The 15,841-nt window shown below is 49.4% G+C and overlaps 1 protein-coding gene across 2 annotated transcripts in view; it reads left to right on the plus strand.

The window, feature by feature from the left end:
- Positions 1-15,841, plus strand: part of LOC140421475 (uncharacterized) — an 856,937-nt gene that overhangs the window by 384,706 nt on the left and 456,390 nt on the right. The gene's annotated exons all lie outside the window — the stretch shown is intronic.

Consider the following 15,841-nt stretch of genomic DNA (forward strand, 5'->3'; position numbering starts at 1 on the left):
GTGATGTGGAGCATGAGCAGTGCGGCTCATGTCCAGGGACAGACGCTTGTTTGTCTCGTCTTCAGGCGGGAAGGAGGCGGATAAGCGAAGGCAGCGTTAGGGGCAGTGGGAGGGAGGGGAGGCTTCACAAAAACCCAGTGGAGGCATCAAAGCTGAAACAAGAAATTACCGCTCCCGAGTTTGCAGCGAGCGGGAAGGTTTTCCTGCAGAGCCTTTCCCCAGTTAACCAACATCATCCTCAAGGGGGCAGTGTGCAGCAGGGCGCATGCGCGGTGAGCCCTGTCCACTCAGCAGGACTGACAGTGATGGATTCAGGAAACTCCTTTTACAGGGGGTTACAAGGGGAGGATTTAAACACAGCAAAGTGAAATCAAACAAGACATTAAGACCTGAGAGAGTCACTTGATTAATCTGAACCTGGATATTATTGGTCTTTGAGTGTAAGCATTGAGTTCCAGGTCAGTACCACTCTTCATGGGGGTTCACTATACCAGCAAATCACAGACACAGGCTAGTGTTCTGGGGACAAGGGTTCAAATCCCATCATGGCAATTGGTGGAGTGTAAATTCAATTAATCTGGAATTCAATGTTCATCTCGGTATTGGTGACCGTGAAATCATTGTGGTGAGTTTGTGGGAAGGGGAGAGTGTGGGACTGGGATTTGCACCTTTGGGAAACGAGAGCAATAATTATGCTCCGGGAACTAGAATTATCTGTTCTAAGTTTAAGTCCTGGACTAACCTGTGCAAATTGGTTTTATATTGTTACCAGGAGTGGACTGACAGACAGGAAACTCAAATCAAACATCACATCAAGATCTGACAGTCATTCAATTCATCAGGACCTGAATATCATTGGTTTTGAATGTGGGTGGAGATATGTTTGTCAGTTCCGTCTGTGGGAAAAGATGTCAAATATCAGTGTGCCTGGGAAAGCATCGAGACGCACACACACCCGAGTGAGAGTGTTCCAGTGAACTGACTGTGGGAAGAGCTTTAACCAGTTACACAGCCTGAAAATAAATCACACCTAGAATCTGTACACGTGTTCCGTGTGTGGACGAGGTTTCAACTGTTTGTCCAACGTGGAGAGGCACAAGGACATTGGCACCATGGACAACCATGGAAATGTGGGGACTGTGGGAAGGGATTCATGTCCCCATCTGTGCTGGACATTCATTGGCGCAGTCACACTGGGGAAAGACCATTCACCTGCTCCGAATGTGGGAAGAGGTTCACGAGATTAACCCACCTCTCTACACACCAACGTGTTCTCTCTGACACGAGACCTTTTAAATGTTCTGCCTGTGAGGAGAGCTTCAAAGGCAAAATGGATCTGCTGCTTCACCAGCACAGTCACACTGGAGAGAGGCCGTTCACCTGCTCCGTGTGTGGGAAGGGATTCACTCAGCAGTCCCTCCGGCTGAAACACCAGCGCATTCCCACCAGGGAGGAAGCGTTCATCTGTTCGCTGTGTGGGAAGGGATTCATTCGGTCATCCACCCTGCAGACACACCAGCGAGTTCACAAGTGCCTCCAGGACTCTGCTGTTATTGATGTTAATCACATCCAGGACTGAACCAAAATCACATCCTGGATAGAACCATGTTCATTCCGACAGCTGGAGTTTGTTTGAGTTGATGTTAATAATCCCTGAAACTGAGATTAGAATAGATTGGTGCTTGATCGCTGGCACACACACAATGGGGCAAAGGGCCTTGTTTTGTGCTGTAAAACTCTAGAACGTGAACCCATCTCACTTCACACCAACATGTTCACTCTGACACAAGACATTTTATGTGTTCTGACTGTGGGAAGAGCTTGAGAGGCAAAATGGATCTGCTGACTCACCAACGCGCTCACACTGGAGAGAGACCGTTCACTGCTCCGAGAGTGGGAAGGAAAATTATCCACCCTGCAGAAACACCAGTGATTTGACAGCGGGGAGAGGCCATTCACCTGCTCTCAGTGTGGGAAGGGATTCACTCATTCATCCACCCTGCAGATCCACCAGCGAATTCACAAGTTACAGGAATTAGATTCTGCTGTTATTGCTGCTGTGAGTCCCTGCAACTGGAGTTTAATGTTCTGGATATAGATGAATTAAATCAGCTTTGTGTCAAACACACAGTGTTGGTGTCCTTGATTTCTCGAAGATAAGAGGAGACTGATTGATGTCCTGTTACCGACTTCCATTATTGGGTCTTTTCTCCTTTGTTAATGGAAGACGTTTATTTATATAACGCCTTTCACAACTTAAAGATGTCCCAAAGTGCTTTACAGACAATGAGGTTCTTTTGAAGTGTAGTCACTGTTGTAATGTAGGAAATGCAGTCACCAAATGTGCACAGAAAGATCCCACAAACAGAAATGTGATTGTGACCAGAGAATCTGTTCAGTGATGTTTGTTGAGGGATAAATATTAAGCAGTAAACCAGGGAGACCTCCCCTGCTTTTTGGAATAACATCATGGGAACTTTACACCCAACGGAGGGCAGACCCTTCCATCAGGCAGAAGGTACAGAAGTCTGAAGACCTGGACATCCAGAAATAGGAGCAGCTTCGTCCCCACAGCTACAAGACTCCTCAAGGACTCCCCCTCGGACTGATCTGTTCCCTGGAAGGACACCACTCACGACGCCCTATGCTGCTCTTGCTCATGTATTTGCTTTGTTTGGCCCCTTGGGTACTGTAACCAATCACTGTTGTCGATATACCACTATGTGCTAACATTGTGCTAACCACTAACCACTATGCTCCGAGCTGCCTTGTGACTCTTCAGTGCAGGGTAAACCGGGATGGTCCCTCTGATATCAGGGAAGAGGAGATGTAATAGAGGTGTTTAAAATGAGGAAGGATTTGTGACAGTGTCGATATTTTCCCACAAACAGAACAAACATTTTTCATTCCACATTTATAGTCTGAGGATAATCAGGTCCTGATCAATTAAGTGACACTGTCGGATCTTAATGTGATATTTGGTTTGTTTCCTGTCTGAAAATCCTCTCCTAATGCCCTGGAAAAGGAGTTTACAAAGGGCACACTATCAGTCCAGGATAGAAATTCAGAACAGACAATTCCAGTTTCTGGGGAACATGTTTTTCTCTCTTCTGTCCTCAAAGCTGTAAATTCCCATACCACACACTCCCCCTCCTCCCTGGGGCTGAAATCCAAATAAAGTATTCGATCATTATTTCTGTATCCTTTTACCAAAGTTATATAATTAGAGGTAAGAATATGCTTTATAAGTCACTTCATTCATGACTTGTGACAGACATTAATCTGAATGATCCTGACTGACCAATTAGAATAACAGATGTTAACCTTGTGTCCAGACATGACTGTGTAGAGATTTGATGAGCAATCGTGAAGGTCGTTTCTCCAAATCTTCCAGGGTTTCCTTCGTTCTTCCTCTCCCTCTCAAACTAAGTTGTACCAGATATCAGACTCAGGGTCCATTCGGGTTCTCTTGCTGCTGACTAAATAACTTGAATCAAATATGGAGAAGACTGAATCCACTGTTTGGTCCCTGCTCCAATCTCCATTCCTGACATACTGACTCTATCCCTCTCCCTGGCAACAGTCTGAGACTTAGCCAGTCTCTTTGTAAACTTTGTTTCACACTCGATCCAATATGAGCTTCTGACCTCATAGAATTTACAGTGCAGGAGGCCATTCGGCCCATCTAGTCTGCACCGGCCCTTGGCAGGAGCACCCTAGCTAAGCCCACACCTCCACCTATCCCCGTAATCCCCCAACCTTTTTAGATACTAAGGCAATTGACCATCGTCACCTCCCGATTCGACAATTCCATTACACACCTGGCTGCTCTCCCACATTCTACCTCGGTAAACCTAAAGCCATCCAAAAGTCTGCTACCCATGTCTTAATTCACAGCAGGTTTCTTTCCCCTATGATCCCGGTGCTCCGAGACTTGCATTCGCCTCTAGTCAATTCTCACCCTTGTTTTCAAATCCCTCCATGGCCTCATCTCTCCCTATCTCTCCAATCTCCTCCAGCCCCACAACCCCGAGATATCTGCACAGCTCTGATCCTGGACTCTTGCACATTCCCGATTCTAATTACTCCGCCATGGTTTTAAGTTCCCTCGGCCCCAAGTACTGAATTCCCTCCCTAAACCTCCCCGTCTCTACCTCACTCACCTCCTTTCAGACTCTTTAAAACTCACCTCTTTGACCAAGTTTTTGGTCACCTGTCCTAATATCTCCTTTTGTGTCTGGGTGTCTCACTTTGTTTTATAATGTTCCTGTGAGGTTGACTGGGATGATTTATGATGTTAAAGGTGTTATATAAATAGAAGTTGTTGTTGTTGACTGTAACCCTGACCTCCTGTTTTACAATACCCCATTGGTTTCACAACAAACTCTGGCTCTAATGTTTTGCCCCGTGTGGGTTTGCAGCCTCTATAAAGACTCAGGCCTGTCACCAGGAGCAGGCCGCAGCTGTCCCCCCGCTTGATGCAAACCCGGGCCCGGAAACTTCTTGTTGGGGTTTGGAATCTCCGCTTGGTTTCAGTGAAACCTCCCGGCCGAGACAAGCATCGGCACTGCGCATGATCCAGCTCACAATGCCCAGGGAGTGATTGACGGCAGCTCTGCACCATTAGGAGGAGAGGGGTAGGACTGGAGGACCGAGTGGTTGCAGCGGGTCCTCCAACCAATCGGAGTGAATGCGGGGCTGAGCCCGGTCGCACACGTGCACTGGAGCATGCGTAGTGCTGATCTCAGCTCAGGATTCGGGCGGCCGGGTGGAATTTCTCAGCCGGTCAAATCCCGGGCGGTGAGTCCTGCTGGAGGAATGGGGCCGGCGGGTGGGTCTGGAGACCTCATAAACACTCCGTGTAGGCCCCACACTCCAAACATGAAGGTCGGATCCGGCAGTTCAATCGGCGAAAGCTGCTCGGGCTTTTCCCTGAGACAGGCCCGGATGGACGAAGAGAGCCCCGGCTTTGCTCCGCCTCCCATTCACTCTGATTGGCTGGAGGACCAGAAGCTCCTGATCGGTTACCCCCTCTTCCTATTGGTCCGAACCCGCTGTCAATCAGTCTCCGGGCATTGTGAGCTGGAGCAAACCCTTCACCATCATTGTCAGCTCCCTGGTTTGCAGCTGCGGGGCTTCTCCCTCCCGGGAACAGGCCCAGGTTAACGGGCACCATCCTGCTTCAGACACTGGAGGATGGTTCACATCAGAGGATGGGGGAGGGGCGATAAGAAATAAGAGCTGACACTTTGCACTCAAATCAATGAGGACCCTGATCGCTGGCAAGGAAGGAAACCCTGGCAGGTGGGCGGGGAGGATTCACAAACACCCGCTGGAGGCCCCAAACCCCCAATAAGACCCATTGATTTTGTCAGTCGGCAGGCAGGAGCTGGAGAACTGCACCCAGACAGAGGAGAGGGAGGGAGAAAACTGGGAGTGGAGGAAAGAAATGGTGAGATGGATTTGGATTTCAGCCCAGGGAGGAGGGAGAGTGTGTGGGACGGGGATTTACAGCTTTGGGGGAACATGAGAGGGTAAATGTTCCAGAGAAACTAGAATTGCCTGTTCAGAATTTCTATCCTGGACTGTCAGTGATGGCTTTTGTAAACTTTTACAGGGGGTTAGAATTGGAGAATTTGCCCACAACAAACTGAACCCAACAGAAAGGTTTGTCTCTTTGTGAATTCTATCCTGCATTGACAGTGATGACTTTTGTAATATGAGAGATTACAGCTCTCAGGAAAGATTAAATGGAGAGGGGCAATGTGAGAGAGTGACCATCAATAAACAACAAGTCATAAATACAAGATAGCTATGAATAAATCCAAGGGGACAAAACAGACAAAATTATTTATTACATGTTCAGAATGTGCAACTCATTACCATGGAAAGGAGTTGAGGAAAGTGCTGAGATGTTTTCAAAAGGAAATGGGACAAACACATGAGAGAAAAGGGAATCGAAAATCAGCTGAAAGGCTGATAGGTGTGACAGTCGGAGATGTGTGCCGAGTATGGACAGCAGCAGAATCTGTGACAAAATGGCCTGTTTGTATCTTATACATTCACAGTATTTCAATGTAATCTTTTACAGAATATTTGCAGATGCAAACATCGTGTTGAGATCTGACAGAGTCACTTGATTCATCAGGACCGGCCTTTCAACGTGGAAGGAAAAATGTTTGTCTGTTTTGTCTTTTGGAAAAAAATTCAAAAATCACTGTGATTGGAAAAGCAGCGAGACACAGACATCTAAGTAATTGTCCACAGTTAGCTGGAACTGAGCTTTAACCAATCACACAGCATGAAGTTAAATTGCAGCATTTACATCAGGGAGACACCGTACTCTGGCTTCAACTGATGATCCAAGTTGGAGAGACATAAGGACATTCGCACCAAAGGAATCAAGAAGCAGCAATAGGACATTCAGCCCCGTGAGCCTGTTCCACCATTTAATAACATCACGGCTGATCTGATAGTGACCTCAAATCTACATCCCACCTACACCTGATAACCTGTCAATGACCATGGAGAAACCGTGGAAATGTGGGGACTGTGCGATGGGATTCAATTACCCGTCTGAATTGGAAACTCATCGACGTATTCACACTGGGGAAAGGCCGTTTACCTGCTCGGTGTGTGGGAAGGGATTCACTCGGTCATCAAACCTCCTGACACACCAACTTGTTCATACTGATCAGAGACCTTTTAAATGTGCTGACTGTGAAAAGAGCTTTAAAAGCAGAAATGATTTACTGACACATCAACGCACTCACACTGGGGAGAGGCCATTCATCTGCTTGGTGTGTGGGAAGGGATTCACTCGGTCATCCCACCTCCTGACACACCAACTTGTTCATACTGATGAGAGACCTTTTAAATGTGCTGACTGTGGAAAGAGCTATAAAAGCAGAAAGGATTTACTGTTACATCAACGCACTCACACTGGGGAGAGGCCATTCACCTGTTTGGAATATGGGAAGGGATTTAATGATTTGTCAAACCTCCGGATTCACCATCAGATTCACTCCGACCAGAGACCGTTTAAATGTGCTGACTGTGAAAAGAGCTTTAAACACAGAAAGGATTTACTGACACATCAACGCACTCACACTGGAGAGAAGCCATTCACCTGCTCCGTGTGTGGGAAGGGATTCACTCGATCATCACTCCTCCTGAGCCACCAACTTGTTCATACTGATCAGAGACCTTTTAAATGTGCTGACTGTGAGAAGAGGTTTAAAAGGAAAAGCAATTTACTGAAACACCAACGCACTCACACTGGGGAGAGGTCATTCACCTGCTCCGTGTGTGGGAAGGGATTCACCTGTTCATACCAGCTTCTGCAACACCAGCGAGTTCACACTGGACAGAAACCGTACACTTGACCCGTGTGTGACAAGAAATTTACTGAGTCATCCCACCTGACTTCAAACCAACTTGTTCACACTGATCAGAGACCTTTTAAATGTTCCGAGCAGCACGGTTCAATTCCCGTACCAGCCTCCCCGAACAGGCGCCGGAATGTGGCGACTAGGGGCTTTTCACAGTAACTTCATTTGAAGCCTACTTGTGACAATAAGCGATTTTCATTTCATTTAAAAGTAAACTGAATCTGCTGAAACACCAGCGAGTTCACACTGAAACCGAATCATAGAATTTACAGTGCAGAAGGAGGGCATTCGGCCCATCGAGTGCACTGGCCCTTGCAAAGAGCACCTTACTTAAGCCCACACCACCAACCTAACGCATAACCCCACCTCACCTTTTTGGATACGAAGGGCAATTTATCATGGCCAATCCATCTAACCTGCACATCTTTGGACTGTGGGGGGAAACCGGAGCACCCGGAGGAAACCCATGCACACACTGGGACAACGCGCAGACTCCGCACAGACAGTGACTCAAGCCGGGAATCAAACCTGGGATCCTGGAGCTGTGAAGCAACAGTGCTAACCACTGTGTTACCGTGTCGCCCACATGTGGGAGCGGTACTGGGGAGAGGCTGTTTAACTGCCCCGTGTGTGGGAGGAGATTCACTCAGTCAAACAACCTGCACAGACATCAGCAAGTTCACAGGCAACAGCAGGGTTTGGATTCAGCTGTTGTTGCTACTGTTAGTCACATCCAGGACTGAATGATGCCAGGACATCTATTTCCAGTGGGACTCCACAGTTTTCCGGTATTTATCAATGATTTAGACTTAAATGTACGCACCAGGATTACGCAAAAGTTGCTGATGTGTTTGAGACAATGAGGGAGAAAGCCATGGACTGGGTCAGGTGGACAGAAAAGTAGTAAATGGAACTTTGGGGGCTGTTTAGCACAGGGCTAAATCGCTGGCTTTGAAAGCAGGCCAGCAGCACGGTTAATTCCCGTACCAGCCTCCCCGAACAGACGCTGGAATGTGGCGACTAGGGGCTTTTCACAGTAACTTCATTTGAAGCCTACTTGTGAAAATAAGCGATTTTTATTTCATTTTCATTTAGATAATGAGAGGTTAGGAACACACTTCAGTTAATTCCCGATAAAAATAAGGTCACTTAAGGAGAATGGAAAAAACGGATTGGTGGGGAAGCTACAAATAATCCCTTTAAAAAATAAATAAATACAGAGTACCCAATTATTATTAATTTTTTTTCCAATTAAGGGACAATTTAGACTGGCCAATCCACCTAACCTGCACATCTTTGGGTTGTGGGGGTGAAGCCCATGCAGACATGGGGAGAATGTGCAAACTCCACACGGACAGTGACCCAGGGCCGGGACTCAAACCCGGGTCCTCAGCGCTGTAGTCCCAGTGCTAACCACTGCTCCACGTGCTGCCCTAGCTACAAATAATTCTAATAACTTTATTGAACAGTTCTCAAATGGAAAGGCACTTGACCACATTAAAACTAAGGATCTGCAATAGACGTTTGATCTAGCAAGTCATATTTAGGGCAAGATTATTGTTATAACCTGCCTACTGACGATTGGCTGGGGACTAATGACTATCCCACAATCCTATGGGAGTATGAACTTCCCCAATGAGGGGGGCGGAGAAACTCCTACTATAAATAAGCTGGCCAGTTCAGGAACCAGGAGGAAGGAGAAGGTAGCAAGGGAAGTTACTGCTACTGCTATGTATATATTGTTATAGTAAATAAACTTTATTATTTTGTATCCTTAAAACTCGTGCTGGATTCTTCGGGGCCCTTACACGAAGGTAAAAGCGAATAGCTGTCTACACTGCTGAAGCCACCTCCCTGGATTTTTGTTGGATACAGGTTGGAAGTTGTTTTCTATTATACCATGCCACTGTACGGACGTTTGGATGTTTTTGATGCTGCGCTGGAAAGCTGGAACCAGTACACGCAACGGATGCGTTACTATTTCCGGGCAAACAATATCACTGAAAACGAGCGCCAGGTGGTCATATTGCTCACCGCCTGCGGGCCGCATACGTTTGGGGTGATTAGGAGCCTTACGTACCCAGCTGCGCCGGACACCAAAACGTTTGACGAACTTGTGAATATAGTGGGGCAACACTTTAACCCAACCCCGTCCACGATAGTCCAGCGTTACCGGTTTAATACCGCTGAGAGGACCCCTGGAGAATCCCTTGCCGATTTTCTATCCAGGCTACGCGGGATTGCGGAATACTGTGACTATGGTGAGACCTTGTCAGAAATGTTACGCGACCGTTTGGTTTGCGGTATTAACAATGCGGCCACCCAGAGAAAGTTGTTAGCGGAGCCAACATTGACTTTTCAACAGGCAATACAAATAGTCTTGTCCCGAGAGAGCGCAGAGCGAGGAGTACAGGAGCTACAGGGAATGGATGTGCATGCCTTGGGGCGAAACCCTTTCCGCCCAAAAACGTCCCCCCGCACTCCTGCGGTACCTTGGGCGAGGCAACGACCAGACCGACGCCAGTGGCCATCGGACATTCCTCCCCGAAGGGAGCCTTCTCCAGAGCCAATGGATGAGGAGCCATGTCCGTGTCAGACTTGTAGGCGCCGACCCCGTCGCGGACGGCGGTCCTGGGGACGCCAGAGGCGCCGTCGTTCCGACCGAAACTGGAACCAGCCCAGGGGCCGTAACTGGGACCAGCCCAGAGGCCGTACCTTCCATGTGGATGAACCTGCGGCGACCACTCCTGAGGACGTGGAGACGGAGGACGACTGCCTGCAGCTGCATTGTGTGGCAGCTTCCCGTGTGGCCCCCATTAAGGTGACAGTACGGGTCAATGGCCACCCGCTGGAGATGGAGTTGGATACTGGCGCAGCGGTCTCCGTGATCGCCCAGAGGACATTCGACCGCATCAAGCAGGGTATACAGACCCTTACACTAACTGACTCACAGGCCAGGTTGGCCACCTACACGGGGGAACCACTGGACATTGCAGGAACTACAATGACCCCTGTTGTCTATGGACGCCAGGAGGGGCGTTTCCCACTTATCGTAGTGCGTGGCCATGGGCCCAGCCTGTTGGGTCGGGACTGGTTGCGCCATTTGCGGTTGCAATGGCAGCACATCCTCCAAACAGTTTCTGGAGGGTTGACTGAGGTGCTAGGACGATACCCAGAGGTATTCCAGCCTGGTCTGGGGAAAATAAAAGGGGCCGTAGCCCGTATCCAAGTTGAACCAGGAGCCACACCGCCTATTTCCGGGCGCGCCCAGTGCCTTACGCTTTGCTCGAGAAGGTAGAAGGGGAGCTCACTCGTTTGGAGAGTTTGGGTATTATCAGGCCCGTCCGTTTTGCTGACTGGGCAGCACCAATTGTGCCAGTAATGAAGCCAGATGCCACAGTTCGCTTGTGTGGCGACTATAAACTTACAGTGAATACAGTTTCCCGACTCGACCGATACCCAATGCCTCGCATAGAGGATCTCTACGCGAAACTTGCAGGCGGACTCTCATTCACAAAATTAGATATGAGTCACGCCTACCTGCAGTTGGAGCTGGACCCTGCCTCCCGACCATATGTAACAATTAACACACACCGGGGCCTGTATGAATATACACGGTTGCCCTTTGGAGTATCCTCTGCCTGCGCAATTTTTCAACGTGTTATGGAGGGCATTTTGAGAGGTTTACCACGTGTGGCTGTCTACCTAGATGACGTGTTGATTACAGGGACGTCGGAGCAAGAGCATTTGGAAAATCTGGAGGCTGTCCTTAAACGCCTTTCGGAGGCTGGAGTCCGTTTACGTCACACAAAGTGCGTATTTCAGGCAAAAGAAGTAGTCTACCTAGGTTGTCGGGTGGACCGCGAGGGTCTGCACCCCGTCGCAGAGAAGGTGCGTGCAATTCAACATGCCCCCACCCCGACTGACACTTCGCATCTTCGTTCTTTTCTCGGTCTCGTAAACTATTACGGGAAGTTCCTCCCCAATCTGGCAACTACGCTGGCCCCCTTACACCTGCTGCTAAAGAAAAATCACACCTGGGTTTGGGGTCAGCCGCAAGAAACCGCTTTTCGGCGGGTAAAGCAACAATTGTCGTCGTCTGGGTTACTAACCCACTATGATCCGGGAAAGCCTTTGCTCGTCACATGTGATGCATCCCCGTATGGTATTGGGGCTGTCCTGTCCCACAAGATGGAGAACGGGGCCGAGCGACCGATAGCTTTTGCCTCCCGCACATTGACTGCAGCGGAGAAGAAGTATGTGCAGATCGAGAAGGAGGGCCTGGCAGTGGTTTTCGCGGTGAAACGCTTCCACCAGTATGTGTACGGCCGCCATTTCACTATCGTGACTGATCATAAGCCCCTGCTGGGACTCTTCAGAGAGGATAAGCCGATACCGCCCATTGCTTCTGCACGGATCCAGCGCTGGGCTTTGTTGCTTGCTGCATATGAGTATTCTCTGGAGCACAAACCAGGTACGCAGATAGCAAATGCCGACGCACTGAGCCGATTGCCTTTATCGACCGGCCCCATGTCGACCCCCACGACCGGTGAGGTGGTCGCAACCCTAAATTTTATGGACACCTTGCCTGTCACGGCATCACAGATCCGTGAGTGGACCCAGACGGAGCCAGTCCTGTCAAAGGTTCGGCACATAGTCCTGTATGGTGGGCAGCATAGACAGCTCCCAGGCGAGTTACGGGCATTTTCCTCCAAGCTGTCAGAGTTCAGCGTGGAAGACGGCATCCTCTTGTGGGGGACACGTGTGGTTGTCCCGGAAAAAGGCCAGGAGCTGATATTATCAGACTTGCACAATGGGCATCCGGGCGTGACCAAGATGAAAATGTTGGCCCGGAGTTATGTCTGGTGGCCAGGCCTCGACACCGACATTGAGAAGGTGGCACAAAACTGCTCCATTTGCCAGGAGCATCAGAAGCTTCCGCCGGCCGCGCCCCTACATCACTGGGAATGGCCAGGGCGGCCTTGGGCACGCTTACATGCAGATTTCGCAGGCCCTTTTCAGGGATCCATGTTCCTTCTACTAATTGACGCCCAGTCCAAATGGCTGGAGGTGCATAAGATGCAGGGGACAACGTCCTGCGCAACAATTGAAAAAATTCGTTTATCATTTAGTACGCATGGCCTCCGCAAGGTGCTGGTCACGGATAATGGCACTCCATTCACAAGTGAGGAGTTTGCTAGGTTTACAAAGATGAACGGCATCCGCCATATCCGCACTGCCCCTTACCACCCGGCTTCAAATGGGTTGGCAGAGCGTGTAGTGCAAACATTCAAAAGAGGCCTAAAGAAGCAGTCTTCCGGATCAATGGACACGAGACTGGCTCGGTTTTTGTTTACGTATAGGACCACACCCCATACAGTGACTGGGGTAGCTCCCGCAGAACTCCTAATTGGCCGGAGACTTCGCACCCGCCTTAGTATGGTCTTCCCGGACATTGGCGCAAAAGTACGCCGCACACAAGAACGGCAGGGACCGGGATTGTCTCAGCATCGTCCGATTCGGCAGTTTGCGCCCGGTGACCCAGTATTCGTGCGGAATTTTGCTGGTGGTGCCCAATGGGTTCCTGGGGTAATCTTTCGCCAAACGGGCCCTATATCGTACCAAGTGCAAGCCCAGGGTCGTCTCCAGCGAAAACATGTAGACCACGTCCGGTCCAGAAGATCATCCCCGCAAAAGATTCCCCGCCCCCGGAGCTCAGTTCAACAGCGGCAAAGACCAGAAACAAGGGAAGGTAGTCCTCCAAATCTTCCACTGGTGCCTCACTCAAAGCCTGCGCAGGTCATGACGGGACCGAATGGGGACAGAGACGCTGACATGACGGAGGCAGCAGACTCTGACTCCGAGATGGAGACACAGGATGAATCAGAGGGGGAATCCTCGGGTCCACAGGCCGTGGATGTACAACCGCGCCGTTCATCACGGAAGCGCCGGTCTCCGTCTCGTTATACGCCGCCTGATCCAGCGCCGCGTGCAAATGGCGTCCGGCCTGCGGCCAAACGAGTTCGACGCCTTCCTTCGCCAGGGCCTACGGTGGATTCCTTGGACTTTGGGGGGGAGGGATGGTATAGCCTGCCTACTGACGATTGGCTGGGGACTAATGACTATCCCACAATCCTATGGGAGTATGAACTTCCCCAATGAGGGGGGCGGAGAAACTCCTACTATAAATAAGCTGGCCAGTCCAGGAACCAGGAGGAAGGAGAAGGTAGCAAGGGAAGTTACTGCTACTGCTATGTATATATTGTTATAGTAAATAAACGTTATTATTTTGTATCCTTAAAACTCGTGCTGGATTCTTCGGGGCCCTTACAAAAATGATAAACAGAGGGCATTCATTTAAAGTGATTAGAAAAAGAGGCAATGCTGAGCAAGGCTAGGAGAGTGGGCAAAGAAGTGGCAGATGGAATACAATGTGGAAAGGTGTGAGGTTATGCACTTTGGAAGGAGAAATGGAGGCATAGACTATTTTCTAAATGGGAAAATGCTGAGGAAATCACAAGCACAAAGGGACTTGGGAGTCCTTGTTCAAGATTCTCTTCAGGTTAACGTGCAGATGCACTGTCGCCTCACGGCGCCGAGGTCCCAGGTTCGATCCTGGCTCTGGGTCACTGCCCGGGTGGAGTTTGCACATTCTCCCCGTGTTTGCGTGGGTTTCGCCCCCACAACTCAAAAGATGTGCAGGGTGGGTGGATTGGCCACGCTAAACATCCCCTTAATTGGAAAAAATGAATTGGGTACTCTACATTTTTTTAAAAAGGTTAACGTGCAGGTTCAGTCAGCAGTTCGGAAGGCAAATGCCATGTATTCAGATCGAGTGGGCTAGAATACAAGACCAGGGATGTAATTCTGAGGCTGTATAAGGCTCTGATCAGACCCCATTTGGAGTATTATGAGCAGTTTTGGGCCCCGTATCTAAGAAGTATGTGTTGGCCTTGGAAAGGTCCAGAGGAGGTTTACAAGAATGATCCCTGGAATGAAGAGCTTGTCATATGAGGAACGGTTGAGGACTCTGGGTCTGTACTCATTGGAGTTTAGAAGGATATGGGGGATCTTATTAAAACGTACAGGATACTGCGAGGCCTGGGTAGAGTGGACATGGAGAAGATGTTTCCACTTGTCGGAAATTATTCCTTTAAGCCCTCCAAAAAATGCTTTTGGCAGCAAAATCAGCAGGCATTGGAAAATAAACAGAAATCGCGGCAACGTGTTCATTTTAACCGACCCTCCAGTGACCCCCACCCCCCTCCAATCCCGAGCAACCGGCACACCCAGATATCTAAAGTGAACCACTGCCCAACGGAATGGCAGGCCCCCCACCCCTGCCCACCCCCCCCCCCGGCCGAAACACCACAAAATACTCACTCTTGTCTCGATTTAATTTGTACCCCGAGAAATACCCAAACACCCGAAGCAGATCCAATATTCCCCCTCTTGACACACTCGGTTCCGACACATATAATAAGTTGTCGGCATACAAGGGCACCCTGTGCTCTATTCACCCCCCCCCGCACTATTCCTTTCCATACCACCAAACCTCTTGGCCAATGGCGATTTTGCGATGGCCAACGGCTCAATCGCGAGTGCAAACAGCAGGGGGGACATAGGACATCCCTGCCTAGTCCCACGGTGGAGAGAAAAGTCTCTCGAGCTGATGTTTTTTGTGCGGACACTGGCCCCGGCTCCTTATACAGTAGCGTTACCCAGTCCACAAATTGTGGACCAATCCCAAACCGCGCCAGAACTGCTATCAAGTGTCCCCATTCTACTTAGTCAAATGCTTTCTCGGCGTCCAGTGCCACAACCACCTCTGTTTCCTTCCCCTCCGCTGGTGCCATAACCACGTTCAGTATCCTCCTAACGTTCGAAAAGAGCTGCCTCCCTCACACAAGCCCCGTCTGATCTTCACCTATCACCTTCAGGAGGCATTCCTCCTGCCTACCTGCCAGTACCTACGCTAATACCTTTGCGTTCACGTTTAAAAGTGATATGGGCCAAAACAACCCACACTCCGTCGGATCCTTATCGTTTTTAAGCAACAGGGAAACCGATGCCTGCCCCAAGGTTTGTGGTAACATCCCCTTCCCTCTCGCCTCCTCAAATATCTCCATCATCAGGGGTGCCAGCTTTTCCTGCAGACACACCAGCGAGTTCACACTGGGGAGCATTCACCTGCTCTCAGTGTGGGAAGGGATTACATAGAAACATAGAAAATAGGAGCAGGATGAGACCATTTGGCCCTTCGCGCCTGCTCTGCCGTCCATTATGATCATGGCTTATCATCCAACTCAATAGCTTAATCCCGATTTCTCCTCTACATCCTTTGATTCCCTTCGCTCTAAGTGCTTTTTCTAACTTTCCTGAAAACATACAATGTATTGGCCTCAACTATTTCCCGTGGTAACAAATTCCACAAGCTCACCACTCTCTGA

This window comes from Scyliorhinus torazame, chromosome 5 (assembly GCF_047496885.1).
Source record: "Scyliorhinus torazame isolate Kashiwa2021f chromosome 5, sScyTor2.1, whole genome shotgun sequence".
Taxonomy (NCBI): domain Eukaryota; kingdom Metazoa; phylum Chordata; class Chondrichthyes; order Carcharhiniformes; family Scyliorhinidae; genus Scyliorhinus; species Scyliorhinus torazame.